Source organism: Cyprinus carpio, chromosome B22 (assembly GCF_018340385.1).
Source record: "Cyprinus carpio isolate SPL01 chromosome B22, ASM1834038v1, whole genome shotgun sequence".
NCBI lineage: Eukaryota > Metazoa > Chordata > Actinopteri > Cypriniformes > Cyprinidae > Cyprinus > Cyprinus carpio.
Window position 1 is genome coordinate 11,838,531 of NC_056618.1, and position 18,701 is coordinate 11,857,231.

General features: G+C 36.2%; 1 protein-coding gene and 1 pseudogene across 9 annotated transcripts in view; both read right to left on the reverse strand.

Annotated features, from left to right (window-relative positions):
* The window catches only part of LOC109103223 (NLR family CARD domain-containing protein 3-like), a 1,793,396-nt gene that overhangs the window by 397,062 nt on the left and 1,377,633 nt on the right, over positions 1-18,701 (reverse strand). The window lies entirely within an intron of this gene.
* LOC109076780 overlaps positions 1-18,701 on the reverse strand; it is a 55,284-nt pseudogene that overhangs the window by 10,699 nt on the left and 25,884 nt on the right.

The following is an 18,701-nucleotide window of genomic DNA, read 5'->3' on the forward strand; positions in this document are numbered from 1 at the left end:
ACAGATGATCATGAGTCACTTACCTTCTAGAGTATCAGCAGCTTTGTCTTGCTTCATCTCTCTCAGGAAGCAGAGTGTGAGATCAAGAGCTGCTTCTTTGTTTCTGCATCTGTTCTCATTAAAATCCTTCACATAGTAGTCCAAGTCTTCTTTTTGTAATATTTTCTTAAACTTTTGCAGCTCATTCTTCAGAAATGTGAGAATTTTTCTTTCAAGATCCTAAAGAAATAATAGAAAAAATACATTTTTCCTTTTACATTTTTATGTGTTCCTAAAAAGAATACAAATTATCATAATAAATCAGAAATCATATTTCTATTGAATATTTTTGCAAGCTTTGTTCAGTAAACTATTTGTTTGTTATAAAAGGTTAACATTATTGAAAATGTGTTTTCCTACCTGGAAGATCTGCAGGAGATTGTCTTTGAAGTTCTTGTAGTTCCTGTGAGTCTGGGCATCCTGAATCTAATGTCTCCATATTTAACCCTATTAGTGAATAAAATTAAGTACTGAATTTTCCGGGACACTATTTAAAGAAAACAGTTTGCAAATATATTTTTTAACAAAGACAGAAAGCAATAGCTTTTTAAGTTCACACTGTTTAAAGTATAGGATTCTATTTAAGTATAAATTTAGGTAAATATTAGGTCTCTCATTGTAATATTTTCTGTCCTATAAGCAAACAACACAGGGGCTGGTGAATTAATGAAGTTATGTTAGTGCAGCAAAATGTACAAAATATATACTTCACATTAAATCATTTAAATTTTCTTTGCATCTTAAGCCTCGGGAGTCGATCCCCCCGCGTTATAGGCGTGATGAGGCATTTTCTCCTGATAACCCCGAAAAGAACTTAAATTACACTTTCAGTTTTGATCATACAGATAAGAGCAATACCTCAATTGAATCTGTAAAGGGTCTACTTTTATTTGTATACAGATATAATAACAACAAAACTTTGTGCATTTATAAAATAAAGATAACAAACAAGGTGTGCTGTCTGAGGCCTTGGTCTGTGGTGATCTTCATTTAGAAACGCGTCATTAAAATGAACTGTAACTCCGTGAATACTCAACGAAAAGACATGAGAGATATATTTATAGAAAGCTTGACATGTTCTACTTTTAAAGTAAACAAGTGCAATCGAAAACAAATCTTTTATGTCTCCCTTTATTATCTCTAATGCGACCACGCCCCCGCGCTGAACGCGCTATTCAGATTATAATGTTTCATTTGAAGCTCGCGGCTGGTAAACGCCCACACAACAGAAAACAAAGCAGCCAGACTGTTCCTCAAGTTTTTTTTTATTTTACTGTTTGCTTCGCGATGAGAGGAATAAGGCATAATTCACCCCAAGAAGATGTGATGAGGATTACCTCAGGATTTGAGTTTTGGATTTCCAAAACATGAGTAAGTCTCTTTTTATTTTTTTATACTTGTATTAGGTTTCACATAATGTGTAAACATTTTATTAGTCAGACTTTTTCCAAACTATAATTCCTGACTAAATTTATAATAAAGTGAAACATTATGAAGTTTCAATAAACAATATACAGTATACCATTCAAAAGCTGATGTAAATAATAAAAATGTAACAAATAAATGTAAAATGTAACAAATGCAACAAACAATGCTGTTCTTTCAATTTATCCAAAAAAACCCTGAAAAAAATATTCTCAGCTCTTTTCCACATTAATAATAATAATGATACTAATAACTTTAAATCATGTTTTGATTCCCTGTCTCCTGTTGTTTTGAGAATTATCAATAACTCTCTGTGCACCGGCGTTGTGCCAGCAGCATTTAAAACTGCTGCTGTCACCCCTGTACCAAAAACTAACAACATGGACTTTAATAATCTGAATAATTTTCATCCCATCTCCAATCTTCCATTCCTCACCAAAATTTTGGAACAAACAGTGGCTTCTCAACTGCTTTCTCATCTTTCCTCTAATGATCTTTTTGAGCCACTTCAGTCTGGATTCCGTAAACTCCACAGCACTGAAAACAGCGTTAGTTAAGGTCACTAATGACTTGTTAATGGCTTCTGATTCTGGCCGTCTCTCTCTATACTGATTCTTCTTGATCTTAGTGCCGCTTTTGACACTATAGATAACTCCATTTTTAATCACCCATTTAAAGACTATCTTTGGAGTTTCTGATTCTGTATTAAAAGTGGTTTTTAAGTCCTACCTCTCTGATCGCAAGCAGCAGTTGTTGTGATGGGTGATTGCAAGTCTGAGGTCGGTGTGGTGCACTCTGGTGTTTCCCAGGGATCAGTTTTGGGCCCCTTTACTTTTTAGTATTTACATTTTTCCATTTGGCCAACTTTTAAGGAACTCTTGGTCTTAACTTTCACTTTTATGCTGATGACACTCAGATCTATATACATCAAAACCTGATGTTCAATATGCCTGTGTCTCTTCTTTCTCAATGTTTTACTGAGATTAAAAAATGGATGTCTGAAAATTTTCTTTGTCTAAACAGTGACAAGACTGAAGTGATGCTCATTGGTTCACCTCATCAGTTGCTTAAAGCAGAGTCCATAACCTTAAGTGTGGATGGCTCTGCTTTACAATTCCAAACTAAAACTAAAAAATTTAATTTAACATTTGACCATCATGTTCGTTGACTTTCTCTGTGGCTGAAAAGTTAATCAACACTTTTGTTTTTTCACGCATTGATTATTGTAATGCATTGCTGGCTGGAGTTTATAAAGCTACCCTAAGTAATTACAGTTGGTACAAAACTCAGCTGCTAGAATTCTGACTAGGACCAGTGCAAGGGAGCACATCACACCTATCCTGGAAAAAGTGCACTGGCTTCCTATTAGTTTTCGTATTGATTTTAAAATTCTCATGCCTCACTTATAAGGCCTTGAATAATTTGGCCCCTCAATATTTGTGTGAGCTTTCAACCCCCTACACTCCTACACATGCTCTACGCTCTTCTGAAGCTGTTTTTTTTACTGTCCAAACAACACGGCTAAAATCTATGGGGTGATCGGCTTTCTCTTCTTTGGCTCCAAAGTTGTGTAATTCCCTGCCCTCTGAGATTAGGAATGCAGAATCCCGTAGTGTTTTTAAATCGTCCCTTAAAACATAGCTTTTATGTGATTCATGTGATTACTTTGTTTATTATATTGTTTATTGTTTATTAATTATGTGATTCATGTGATTACTTTGTTTATTATTATATTGACTTTCTCTTTTATTTTATTTTTATTTTTTGTTTGATTAGTTTTTACTGCATTCACTGTTATGTGTATCTTTTAATTTCATTTTTTTATGTAAAGTGCTTTGAGATGCTACTTTTAAAGGCGCTATATAAAATAAAGCTTATTATTATTATTAACAATAAAAAAAAATTTTTCTTTTTTTTGTAGAAAATCAGTGTGTGACTGGAGTAATGATACTAAAAATTCAGCTTTGAAAGTCAGCTTTGATTGTTCCTAATAAACTGTTTAACTGCACTCACAAGTGAATATTAAATTATTTTGTGAGATAATTTCAATATATTCTAAATAAACACACAAACATAAAAATATATATATATTTATTTTGTCTTAAAAACTAAAAACATTCTTTCTTGTAAACTCTTCCATCTCATAGACACAAACCTGACTGAAAGGCTCATTATGCAGCTCAATATGCAGGCCTTTGTCTACTCAAGTGTAAATCACAACATGATAGTTCACGCCCTCTCGCATAGACCCTTTCTACACAAAAAGTGTCTTAGAAAATTTTAATCAATATATTGTTTTCTGTGAGTGAGTGAGTAAACAGATGATTTTCACATAATTTAGAAAGAAAAAAATTCTAGGCTACAAGATCTAGTTCTCAAAAGTCCCGGGAACCAATGTTTCTGTATGTGTTTATGGCCTTATTCATTGATTTACAATTTTTAGTTTTTCACTAACCACGCATAAACATTGTTTTCCTCAAAAAACACAATCATGTACATACATGCTCCTCACATATTATATATAGCCTAGTTGGTGCTGATTACTGTGATATTAGACTTTAGCCATTTAGATGTTTATAAGCAACTGAAAAAAGAACACAAATGTCAGGTCATGACAAAACTTCTCCAGGCCCCAAAAATACCCTTAGACCTCAGAGGGTTAATGAAAACTCTGATAAATATTTAAACAATTATAGATTTATGATACATATTCAATGAAATATTTTCTAACAGTCCATGTGCAATCAACAATAAGAAAAACCTTAAATACCTTTTGGTAGATGATGCTTTTTTCTCACTGAATCTTGGTGGCAGACCATGTTTTGACTGGTCACTCTTCACAGACACAGAGCTGGACACATGTGATCCTGATCTTACACTAATGACACAAAGAACAGAGAGAAACAAAGAAACAATATTACACAGTGCACTTAGGTCTAATTCATAAAGTTTTAATGTTATAAACGGTTATTAAAACAGAGATATAGCTGTGCATTTGCTCTCCTATGCCTATAAATGTTTGGTTGCATGATATACTATGCCAATCTAGACGTAGATTTGTATTTACGTATTGTAGAGAAGAACTAAGCGGGTATAAAAAACAGCTTTGGTGCCAGCAGCTATCACTCAGTTGAATAAGGATAAGTCTTAGGAACATTATTATTATTATTATAGCATTATTTATTATTTATTATTTTAGTCTAAGCGGTTTTTAATGATGCTGAGAACCTTAAAGCACTTTTATCATACATGTTGTTTTAATGTTTGTGTTTGTCTGTAAAATGTGAAAGATGTGAGAACTTATAAACACTGCCAAAACTAGTCTACCCATGGGTACAAATAAAGTGAACCTGAACCTACTCTGTTTGTATAATGCTGAATTTATGCCTCATAATGGCTGCTTGTGTAATTGTATTACTGGAAATAAGCTCTAGACAGGGGTTTCCAACACTGTGCTCGCGAGCTACCAGTAGTTTGCAGCCTGATAAGAGGTAGCTCGCCAAGACGGGACTATAGCCCCCCTAAAATTTTGCGATTAGCTCCATAAACGCCTAAGTCTGCTTTAAATTTCATAATGAAAATGGCGGCAGACTTTGATCGACTCCTCCCCATCTTTCAGCGCATTCTTTTTCAATTCGCAGTAGTGATGTCAGGTTCACAAACGAATCGTTCGATTTAACCGGCTCTTCTGAGTGAACCGGTTGAACCAGTTCACCAAATCGATCTGAATCTTTTGAAACAGTTTGCGTCTCCAATAAGCATTAATCCACAAATGACTTAACGCTCTGGAGTCGATCCCCACATATGCTGGCTGAGGCATTTTTTCCATGATAACCCAGAAAGAACTAAATTACACTCTCATTTTTGATCGTACAGATAAGAGCAATACATCAATCGAATCTGTAAGGGTCTAACTTTTATTTGTATACAGACATAACTAACAAACAAAACTGTGCATTTATAAAATAAAGATAACAAAACAAGGTGCGCTGTCTGCAGCCTTGGTCTGCGGTGCTCTTCATTTAGAAACGCGTCATTAAAATGAATATAACTCAGTGAATACTCAACGAAGAGACATGAAGAGCTATATCTATAGAAAGGCTGACATGTCTACTTTTAAACAAAGCAAGTTCTACCGAAAACAAATATCCTGTGATAAAGTAATCCATATGAAAACAACGCGATGTCCAGTCTTTCACGTCTCCCTTTGATTATCTCTAATGCAACCATGCCCACGCGCTGAACGCGCTATTGAGATTATAATGTTTCACTTGAAGCTCGCGGCTTGTAAACGCCCATACAACAGAAAACAAAGCAGCGAGACTGTTCTTAAAGTTTTTTTATTTTACCGTTTGCTTCTCGATGAGAGGAATAAGACATAATTCACCCCCTAGAAGATGTGATGAGATTATCACAGGATTTGAGTTTTGGATTTTCTCAGACAAAAGCATGCAGCACTTTATTCAGCAGAGATCATAAACTGGAGTAAGTCTCTTTTTTAATTGTAAAGCTACAGGTGCTGGTCATATAATTAGAATATCATCAAAAAAGTTGATTTTATTTCACTAATTCCATTCAAAAAAGTGAAACTTGTATATTATATTATTCATTACACACAGAGCTGATATATTTCAAATGTTCATTATTTTTAATTTTGATGATTATATCTGACAACTAAGGAAAATCCCAAATTCAGTATCTCAGAAAATTAGAATATTAATTAAGACCAATACAAGAAAGGATTTTTAGAAATCTTGGCCAACTGAAAAAGTATGAACATGAGAAAGTATGAGCATGTACAGCTCTCAAAACTCTTAGTTGGGGCTCCTTTTCCTGAATTACTGCAGCAATGCGGCGTGGCATGGATTCGATCAGTCTGTGGCACTGACTCTGGTGTTATGAGAGCCAAGTGTGCTCTGATAGTGGCCTTCAGCTCTTCTGCATTCTTGGGTCTGGCATATCCACAACTTCCTCTTCACAATACCCCATAGATTTGTCTATGGGGTAAGGTCAGGCAAGTTTGCCGGCCAATGTAAGACAGGGATACCATGGTCCTTAAACCAGGTACTGGTAGCTTTGGCACTGTGTGCAGGTGCCAAGTCCTGTTGGAAAAATGAAAATCTGCATCTCCATAAAGTTGGTCAGCAGCAGGAAGCATGAAGTGCTCTAACACTTCCTGGTATATGGCTGCATTGACCTTGGACCTCAGAAAAACACAGTGGACCAATACCAGCAGATGACATGGCACCCCCAAACCATTACTGACTGTGGAAACTTTACACTGGACCTCACAGCAACGTGGATTTTGTGCCTCTCCTCTCTTCCTCTCAGACTCTGGGACCCTGATTTCCAAAGGAAATGCAAAATTTACTTTCATCAGAGAACATAACTTTGGACTACTCGGCAGGTAGTCCAGTCCTTTTTGAAGCGAGCCGCTTCTGATGCTGTCCCTGTTTGTTTAAGAGTGGCTTGACACAAGGAATGCGACAGCCTGAAAACCCATGTCTTGCATACGTCTGTGTGTAGTGGTTCTTGAAGCACTGACTCCAGCTGCAGTCCACTCTTTGTGAATCTCCCCCACATTTTTGAATGGGTTTTGTTTCACAATCCTCTCCAGTGTGCGGTTATCCCTATTGCTTTGTACACTTGTAAAACCCTTTTTTTCTACCACATCTTTCCTTCCCTTCGCCTCTCTATTAATGTGCTATGACACACAGAGCTCTGTGAACAGCCAGCCTCTTTTGCAATGACCTTTTGTGTCTTGCCTTCCTTGTGCAGGGTGTCAGTGGTACGTTCTTTTGGACAACTGTCAAGTCAGCAGTCTTCCCAATGATGTGTGTAGCCTACAGAAACTAGACTGAGAGACCATTTAAAGGCCTTTGCAGGTGTTTTGAGTTAATTAGCTGATTAGAGTGTGGCACCAGGTATCTTCAATATTGAACCTTTTCACAATATTCAAATTTTCTGAGATACTGAATTTGGGATGTTTCCTAGTTTGTCAGTTATAATCATCAAAATTAACAAGAAATAAACATTTGATAATATATCTGAGTCGTGTGTTAATGGAATGAATATAATATACAAGTGTCAACGTTTTAAATGGAATTAGTGAAATAAATCACCTTTTGAGGATATTCTTATTATTGAACAGAACCGGTACTTGTTATACGTTTTAACATAATGTGTAAACATTTTACTAGTTAGGACTTTTTCCAAAATATAAATTCCTTTGGCTAAAGTGTATAATAAAGTGAAACATTCTGAGTAAGGTTTCAATTAAACAATATATTACTTATACCATTCCAAAGCTTGATTGTAAATAATAAAAAATGTAACAAAAAAATGTAAATGTAACAAATGTAACAAACAATGCTGTTCTTTCAATTTATCATAAAAAAAAAAAACCGAAAAAAAAAAACATATTCTCAGCTCTTTTCCACATTAAGATGAAACACTCTGATACAATTATTTTAAACAATTATAGATTCATGTATACATATTCAATGAAAATATTTTCTAAACAGTCCATGTGCAACAACAATAAGAGTAAGATAAAACAATTAAAATCCTTTTGGTGATAGATAATGCTTTTTCTCACTGAATTTGGTGGCCGACCAGGTTGTGACTGGGTCACTTTCACAGATACAGAGCTGGACCCATGTGATCCTGATCTTACACTAATGATCACAAAGAACAGAGAGAAACAAAAGATACAACAATGTTACACAGTGCAACTTAGGTCTAATTCATAAAGTTTATGTTGTAAACGGTTATTAAAAACAGAGATATAGCTGTGCATTTTGCTGTACTATGCCTATAAATGTTTGGTTGCATGATATACTTGCCATCTAGACGTAGATTTGTATTACGTATTGTAGAACTAAGCGGTATAAAAACAGCTTTGTGGCCAGCAAGCTATCAATCAGTTGAATAAGGATAGGTCTTAGGAACATTATTTATTATAGTATTAGATTATTATTATTATTATTATTATTATTATCATCATTATTATTATTTTAGTCTAAGCGGTTTTTAATGATGCTGAGAACCTTAAAGCACTTTTATCATACATGTTGTTTCAAATGTTTGTGTTGTCTGTAAAATGTGAAAGATGTGAGAAACTCATAACACTGCAATCCTAGTCTACCCATGGGTACAAATAAAGTGAACCTGAACCTACTCTGTTTGTATAATGCTGAATTTATGCCTCGTAATGGCTGCTTGTATTACTGGAAATAAGCTCTAGACCAGGGGTTTCCAACGCGTCACTCGGAGATACCAGTAGCTTGCAGCCTGAGTTAGAAGTAGCTCGCCAAGAACGGGGACTATAGCCCCCCTATAAAATTTTGCGGGATTAGCTCCATAAAACACCTCCAGTCTGCTTTAAATTTCATAATGAGAACAGCGGCAGGGGTGGGAACGATCGATGTCGACCATCTTTCAGCGCATTCTTTTTCATATCTGCAGTAGTATGTCTGGGGGGTTTGGTTCATGAACGAATCGTTCGATTTTAACCGGCCCTTCTTAGTGAACCGTTGAACCAGTTCACCAAATCGAACTGAATCTTTGAAATCGGTTACACTAGTCTCCAAGAAGCATTAATACCACAAATGATCTTACAAGTCTTAATATCACTATAATCAGCACAAACTGGGCTATAATAATTAGGGAATGTACCAATATGAAAATTTTTGCCCAATACCGATAACCGATAATTCATCTTTAAATATGAAAGCTGATAACCAATATGTTGGCCGATAAATCTAAATCCACATTTTTACATTTAATTTTTGAGACCATGATTACCAAAAAAGTATCCATCATTCTAAGGCATGAAACACTTCAACATAAATCAAAATCATAAAGCAGCCTTTTAAAAAAAATAAAAAATAATGCTTAATTAGGGTGTCAAAATAACTGAACAAAAAATAAATTCAAATTTTGTATTTATTATCAAATGCATAATTTCAGTTAGGGTTGAGAGAAAAGCGTTTGGCTTCTCTCCTGAGACCACAAAAAACATGAGATGTAGTGGGAAGGGGACCACAAAAAGCACCATAAGTCTCAAGATAAGTTTTTAAAAGTTGAACTTACATTAGTTTTACTTGGCTTTCTAAACATGCGGCTCTCTTGTGGTGAGATGCGAGCCAACTGTGTCCCTCTAGAAATATGTGCGAAATATGCGTTCTGTGTGAATGGCTTGGTTTTTTAGTTTTGATGTAAACAAGATCTTTTTCACATTGATGTTCTCTTTTTTTTTTGATGTAAACAAACTGAATAGGCCAGGCCCAGTTCTACAGGGGTTATTGAGGGTGCTAAGTACCCCCAAACAAAAGAACACCTCAGATAAATTATTAATAGCGTAGTAATTTTCACCATCAATAAACACAGACCTTCTGCCACACACATACACAAATCAGCTAACTTTGATCTATCGCCCTCTCAAAAAAAAACAAAACATCGTTTAATAATCACTGAAGTTGTATCTACACTGCGAAATTAATCCCTTACTTACATTGTATCTGCGCTTTGTTGTTTTATGAGGAGAGAATTCACGGAATTCAGTAAGCGAATGCGCGCTCATCATCAAAGCTCATGAGTTTCAGTTTTGCAGACTCATCGTGCCTCTGATTGGCTATGCATTCTAAGCTCAACAGAATCGTAATAGATTTCATTTGTTTGTGCAGGGACATTTTTGTCCAATTAGTGCGATTTAGTGGCAATTTTGCTTAGAGAGGCAAAGCAGTTCGGCTGTGGCTCTGTTTGGAACTATATTACGTTGGGAAAGTGGCAATTTTGCTTAGAGAGGCAAAGCAGTTCGGCTGTGGCTCTGTTTATTCAAACTCAGTATAAATCATCATTACATTTGCAGTAGTACGGATATCTTGGGCGAAAACCAGCACTCTTTGTGTGATATTGCTAAACTATATGGTATATAAAAGAAAAGAAAAAAAATTCATACAGGCGAGGGGATTTTACCCCCTTATCTTGCTATCACGGTATCATAAGTACCTTAGGCTACCCTCCTCAAGTGAAAAGGTTTTAAAATGTCTTTTAAAAAACAGGTCTATTAGAGCCTATGTAATGATCCACCCACCAGCCCGAAAAAGCGGAATCCAGCGGCCTGGTCGCAGTTTTAATGCTTATTTGGTCTTTTACTTGCGCTTCTGTATTTATTAGGATTTAGTTTGAATATTTTAGTCTCCAGCTCCGTGTACAATCTGACTCCAATTATGTGATCATTTAAATTAGACCAGTGGTTCTAGGTTAAAAACTGATCACAGAATATCGATTGTTTTTAATTTAGATATTTGATTATTGCCAGGCTCACATACTTTCAATATCCATTCAACTGGGATCCTACCTATGTCTCTTTTAAGCCTAACGCTAGCTTCACATGGATCTTACGATCACAAACTCGCCAGTCTGATGTTAGTCAAGAGGATGTGAGGGTGGATAATACATGTTTCGCCTGCCGCCTACTGATTGATCTTATGACCAAAAAGTGTAGTTTATGTTAGTCTTTTCCCAGTTCAACTTGCTAACAGCAGTGATAGACAGAAATAAGAAGGTCTTCCGATGGACGTGCCCTACTGCTCCTATCATTCTCAAGCCTTCAGTTTGACCTATCTGGTCGTAGATTTGCGGTAACAAAAGCCTCCTCACAGTTTACTCAGCAGACACACAATTCTAGCCCCAAAAGTTTTCAATCTTTCTCATAATATAAATGACTGAATATGTGAAATTGAGACAGATTTTACCAATCACACAGAGACATTTAAAATGATACCAAACAGTGAAAAGTTTACGATCATGGAATCCTGCAGAAGGTTTCATGTGAGAATAGTAACTTGAGTTCTTGGCATTTCTCTGTCAACTTTTAGTGACCTGGACAATGTAACCAGGGGGAAAAGGATAGGGTGAGAGGGAGGTACAATGGGTCTTGCTCCCCTAGGTCTTTTCCTACTGTATTGCTGATCATATATCATTGTCGCGACGTTTCTGCGTGTTTGGATTCACGCAAGAGCTCAATAGCCATTGTTGTGGAGCATCTGCATTTTGCAGGTGCGTGTTGAGAGATTCCTGAATGTCTGGATTCACACACGAATTACTTTCATAGGAAATAATTTCACTCCGTCACCTACAAGGAATTATAGGCATATCGCATAAAATAACCTTATTACCCTTCAGTAGTAACACTTTAATCAATTTCATAACACCGACTTCCAAAAAAACACGAATACTGTTTCTTCTTCATTGTTTTTAACTGTGCGGGCCACAAGAGAAACATTACTAAGAAATAAATTAAAACACGTTAGATATACCACGTATTTAGGAGCTCTTTACATTTTCTCCAGCGTGCATCTGAATACGGGCAATTGTAATGCTGTGCGTCCGTCCAGATGGTTCACCGGCATGTAAGATAGACTTGCACAAAAGTTTTGCACGTTGCTTGTCTGCATATCACACTGGCTCGCCTTCACTGGGTTTAAAAATAGAAGTGATGACATATTTCCAAGTATTGAAATACACACGCGCTCCGGACCCGAATAGTGCAGATGTGCCGTGGGACACGCTATGAGCCACGCTGAAACACGGGCAAATATACTCAAAATAATTAAAATTGTATAAACCCGTATGAATCGGAGGGGAATGTCATAAAGATCATATTGTAAAGAAATTAATTGATGTGCATTGCTGTTGTGCACAAGCTGCCTGAGCTTAACAGCTGAAGAGCTGAATGAACACACGGGTAAAACTGAAATGCTGCCAGCCTCTTCCATCATATTATTCAGATTATTTATTACAATCCATGTCTAAATAAAATATACCAACTTATACCTGTACAAGAAAGACCAAAATGCAAGCCTGTGAAACTCAAACTAAGTGAGTTACTAGAGCAGGGACTGTGTAACTTCTGGTGTGGAAGCGCATAGTGGCACTTCATTGCAACAACGCGCCGAAACGCAGAAGCAGAAGAGAAACCCCCAAACGGAAAGAATTCGTGACGGTTTGCTATAATAGGTTCTCATTATAATGTGTATATATATATATTATATATATGACAATCTCAACCATAGTTATTTTAACGTTGGTAAGCTGCTGCGCGCTCAGAGCGAGCTGCGTGCGCTGAGACTAACGCAGGATTGCACCAGCCAACTTGTGGAATAAGGTCTATTTACCCATCATAGCTTAACCAAAAGCATGTCTATATGAGACAAATGCTGATGTCCTATGCATAAAATCTAAACAATATTGTGTACGCAAACGTACAAGTGCACAAAAGCACTGTCAAATGATACAAGGCGTAACTTAACGTGTTCATCGATCGTGGGGAAAAGCCATTGTGGAGGATGCACGCTGTCCATTAACAACCTGCCCCGCTAAACACACGGGCAAACAAAATCTTCCATTACATTATTTTACAGTTTTCTAGTAATCCAATATAATATGACAGATTTGCCCCTTCCTGAATATGTTGCACGATTCAATGGTAATTCTCATTTTTTCAAAGTGTTTCCGCATGATTATTTTACGTTACTTAGAAACCATCATACGTGAACAGAGCGTATCTGAACGTGTTCCTGTCGCAGGATCGAGAATGCAGTATTTATCGGCCTCTAAGATATTGGCGAAAAATTCTCGTATGAATTTGATAAACGATATACCAGAATTAGGTGCCCTTGGCACGGGGGGGGCCCATTGAACCCCCAAACTGCTCGTTTGTGTCCGGGCGCCGCAGCAAACAATGGCTGCACACATGCTCCCGGGGTGTGTTCACAGGGTGTGTGTTCACTGCTCTGTGTGTGTGCAATTTGGATGGGTTAAATGCCGAGTCAAGAATTCGAGTATGGAGCACCATACTTGGGCTGATGTCACGTTCACTTTCACGGTCACTTTTCACGATATCAGACAAAATGTACATATATCAGGCCGATTATCGCTATGGTGGCCGATCTATCGTGCATCCCTATAATAATAATAAGAAGTAATACTAATAATAAAAATATAATAATAATAATCAGATGTGAGCAGGCATGTATGTACATGATTGTGTTTTTGAGGAAAACAAGGTTTATTGCGTGGTTAGTGAAAAATTAAAGATTGTAAATCACTTGAATAAGGGCCATAAACACAATACCAGAACATTCGTGCCCGGGAAGCTTTTGAAAAACTGGATCTATGTAGCCTAGAATTTTTCTTTCTAAATTATGTGCAAATCATCTTGTTTACTCACTCACCAGAAACAATATATTGAATTTAAATTTTTCCTAAGGGACACTTTTTGTTGGCGAACAGTCATATGCGAGTGTAGGGCGGGTCAACTATCCATGAATATCAATGTGTGATTTACACTGAGAGGATGAGGAAAACAAAAGTCCCCATAATGAGCTGCATAATGAGGCATTTCAGTCAGGTGTGGTTGACTGAGAAGGAAGTAGTTCCCCAGAAAGAATGTGAGGACAAAAGTATATGTATATTTTTATGTTTGTAGGTTATTTAAACTATATATAATTATCCCACAAAATAAAATTAATATTCACTTGCGAGTGCAGTTGTTAAACAGTTTATTAGGAACAATCAAAGCTGGACTTTCAAAGCTGGAATTTTTGCATCATTGCTCCCAGCCACACACATTTTTTCTTTCAAAACAGCAAAAAAAAAAAAAAAAAAACATGTTATTGTTGTTATATTTATTTATTATTATTATCTATTATTATTAATGTGAAAAAGGCTGAGAATATTTTTTTCTGTTTTTTTGTGGATAACATTGAAACCGAACAGCATTGTTGGTACATTTACATTTTTATTTTGTACATTTATATTATTTACGTCAAGCTTTTGAATGGTTAGTGTATACTGTTATTGAAAAACTTCATAAGTTTTCACTTGATTATACATTTAGTCAGGAAGTCGTAATAGTTTGGAGAAAAGTCTACCTAGTAAAATGTTTACACGTTAGTGAAAACCTATCTAGACTTATGATAAACCAAGTATATCATAAATAATCCAAAAAAAAAACAACATACTCATGTTTATGATCCGCTCTGCTGAATAAAGTGCTTATTGTTTGTTTACATCTTCCTTTCATTTTACAATTACATTCAGCTCGCAATCCGTCCCATTTGCTCTACCCTGGCCGTAGTTCTTTAGGATAGTCGTAAAAACTTATTTTCTTCAAGAAATAAACATAAAATAAAGAATAAAAAGAAAGAAAACCTCTATTAGCCCTTATTTTCCATTTCTGGAAGGTAATTTGCAACTTAATGATGATGTGACTCCCCTGACAGTGCCACGTTCCTCAAAAAACAATAAAAAAAAATAAAAAAATAAATAAATAAAATAAAACCTTATTAGAGCTATGTGAGCGATTAATAGATTTAAAAAAAATCTGTGAAGCGCGGAGCAGACTCGGCAGAGGATTCCGCTGGTCTTAAAAGCCTTGCCTCAAACGTCTACGTTCACAAAGTCTACGAGTTTCTCAAAAAATAATGATTAATTATAAATTGATTTATTTGTTTTTATTATGGTCTAGTGATAATAATAATATGGGCTGCGAGAAAATTAATGAATAAAAAGAGTAGGGCTGATGTGAGTGCAGGCATGTTTCAAACCACAGTAACATGAAAACACACCGTTCCTCGCAGCCCAAAAACAGACCGAGTTCAGTTTCAGCTGGAGGGGGCTGGGGGTTTGGAGTAGTTCTGTATAGCTTGTGGGGGTCGAGATAAAGGTGTGAATCTCTGGTCTTTCATATGCACAGGTGTCTTATGAGGTTTCAAACTTGCAGAACAGGTTTATAAGAGACATATTGGTTTTAATAAAACAAGTTATTATAACTTAAATTTTCAGAGGATTTTGCGCTAAACTAAAAAAAAAAAAAAACTGTTGCATTAGGGGCTGGGCAATGGCCCTAAAAAAAAAAATCCGATTTACAATTTAAATCGTTTTTTTTTGCCTCCCTACTTAAAATCATATTAAAAACAAGTTTTAATATAATTCTTTATCTCATTTACCAGGTCAACTTTTATAACTGAAACAACATGATTAAAAAAAGCCAGTAATGTTATTACCTTTATGCTGGAAAGACCTTTATTGTATTTATTAATTAATTTTTTAATACTACGCTTCCATCATTGCACCATCCACTCGGCCTTAAGAGCTGTTCAGAATTTAAAACTGGCAGCTCCGCAATGACGTCAGTGTCATGGACGTAGGACAGAGCAAGTGTAAATTATTATTTTTCTAGTCTATATTTTCATCTCTTTATGCCATTGGTTATAGGTTATGTATTTATTTTTTATTTCTGATATAAATGATTTGTAAATATAGCAGACCACTGTCTAACCGTGTCTCACAACACGGACGGTCTTGTTCATTTCGTAGAGCGAAACATCTCTCTCACTCGGCAGCAGAGTATGTGAGAGAGCAGCAACAATTTCCCTCCGCGCTCCGAGCATTTAATAATCACTCCACTCCGCGCTCACTGATACCAGAAAACACCACGTGCCGCACTTCGCTCCGTGGGATAGAGTTGAAATGTTATGTTCATAACGTAGCCTATAAAAAATAAAATAAAAATAAATAAAATAACAGGAGAGTTTCAAATGGGATTAGGCTATTTTGTGCAAAACTTTTTTTTCCTACCCCAAACACCAAACTAATAACACTTAGAAGGTATTAAAAGGTATAATTGCTGCTTTCTGCTGTGCAAATTTGTTTGTGATGAAAATAACAGTACATTTTCGTCAGTTTAGTGTTATCATACAGATCGATGTATTTTTTTTACAGATTTCAAAATCAGTTACAGATGAAGCATCACTGTAAAATTACATTTGTTTTGAAAGCATTATTGCGACAGCGATTACGTGTGAATGTGCTGTATCTGTTTAAATCATGCTTTAAACCGAAAATAATCAGTAAAGGAAGACAAACTCCGTGAGAACTAGCCTGTAACATCCCGCTCGACTATTGCCACTATTATAACCTTCTGATCGGAGAGATTATGTGTATCCAAAGCTATAGCTAGATATGTTTATCATGTGAATTCTTGCTAAATATGCTATATTTGGGCTGTTGGCATGACTTGTACTCGTGATGGAGCGGTGCTGGAGCGAGTGAAAACCTCGACGCTCCGACCTTTAAAGAATCCTCTCCTCGCTCCAGTTGCAATAACACGCACTGCTCATACTCTGCTCGGTAGCGTGTCTCAGACGTGTGGGGGAGGGTTGAGTCCAATCAGAACTACCGCTAAAGCCAGCGTGCACACACTACCAGGGACGTGGGAACTACATTGTGAGAGGGGGGGGGGGGCGTTTCCATGGTGACGCGTCATTGCTTGTCACGTGACACACCGCAGCAGCAACAGCGCTGAAATGAATGATATTTTGTTTTTGTCATTTTTGATTTTTTATTTATATTGTTAAATTATGTGTTTGTTATTTTGTGATTTTTCTTTTTTTATTATTGTTATTTACATGTAAGTGGAAGTATATTGTTGTGTAAACACCTTTATAACGATCGCGTTAGTTGAGCTGTATGCGCGATGGGCGCCGCCGTGTTAGTTGTGCCGCAGACGCAGTTCAGCGGAGAATCGGATCGTGTTGGATTTTACAACCTCTATGTTTACAACACGTGAATTCATCCACTTCTCCCGAAATACTTAAAAGTAAGTGGCTGGTGAACTGGGGAATAGAATAGAGTAACATTGAAGTTACTTACACAATGTGTATCTGTTTTTTTTTTTGTTTTTTTTGGCTTTTAGCACTGCAGATTATTTTTTTTTTTTTTTTTTTTTTTTATATTATGCATATTTTCTTATATATATGTGGTGTGTATATATATATATATATATCTATATATATATGTGTGTATATATATAGATTATATTATATATTATTATATATATATATATATATATATATATATCATATGTAATAGTTTGTTGGTGTTGTTACCTCTTCCTGACCTTGCTCCCCCCAATCATGTGTGAATATTGAGGTGTATAATTGAAGATGGCTCCAGACAAAGAAGGTCACGTGGATTTCATGACTGTTAGGAGATAATGGGAGAGATAACCAAGAAAGGGTGTAGTTCTAGTATACTATTTTGAGTGGAGGTAGACAAGTTTTCCATGAATATAGTACTCATTAATAATTTTTCCAAGTGGTATGTGTATGGTGTTCCTTGATTTCCAGTTCATGAGGATAGTTTTTCTTGGCGATAGTTAGAGCTACTGGAGTAAATTGACTGTTTGTACTGTTTTAGATTGATTATGGATATGTCTAGGATAGTTCCCCTAATATACAAAGGGAAGGGGGACAGCGGGATGTGACATCCCATAAATTTGGATAGTGAGTTAGTAACATTTTTCCCAGAATTTTTTTTAAACTGGGGTGCAATCCCAAATGGCGTGTAAATAGGTGTCTGGAGTGTTTTGTGTGCAATGTGGAGCATGTTTCTGCAGTAAAACCCATTTTAAATAATTTTCTGCCCAGTAAGGTGAGATCTATGAAGTACTTTTATACTGTATAAGTTGTAAGTTGGGCGTTTTTTTGTCATGAAGTTGATATTTTTTACAGATTTGTGTCCAGAAAGCGGCATTGGGAGCAATGGATAAGTCCGATTCCCATTTAGCACTGGGTAAGCTTAATGTATTGTCTGATTTGGATATTATTTTATATATTTTGGAGAGTAGTTTTTTGGGGGAGGTTATATTAATTAGCTCTGAGATTGGAGGGGGAAGGTCTAGATTAATTGTCTGAGTGTCAATTTTGATTGAATAGATGATTTGATTTGTAAGTATTCCAAAAAAACACATTACTCCCAATGCCGTATTTCTGGACCAAGTGGAAAAAGGTGCCAAGTTATTATTAAGGAGGATTGTGTTGAAGTTGTGTGATGCCCTTATCTACCCATGTGCGCAAGTTGAGTGGCTTCTTGTTAACTATGAAATCTGGGTTATTCCCAAATCGGGGTGTATTTAGATGGTGCAAGAGGTGTGTTTGTGATTTGATGAAATTTCCACCAGGCTGTCAGAGCTGCGGCTATTGTTGGTGTTTTAAAACAGGTTACGCTTTTTGATTGTCTGATTATAGAAGGGTAAATCTGAAATGTTAATGTCCTTACAAACTGACTGTTCCACATCTAGCCATGTGCTTTCTGATGGGTTAGGATGAATCCATTTGTATATATTTTGGAGCTGATTGGCCAAAAGTAGTGGTATAAATGTGGAG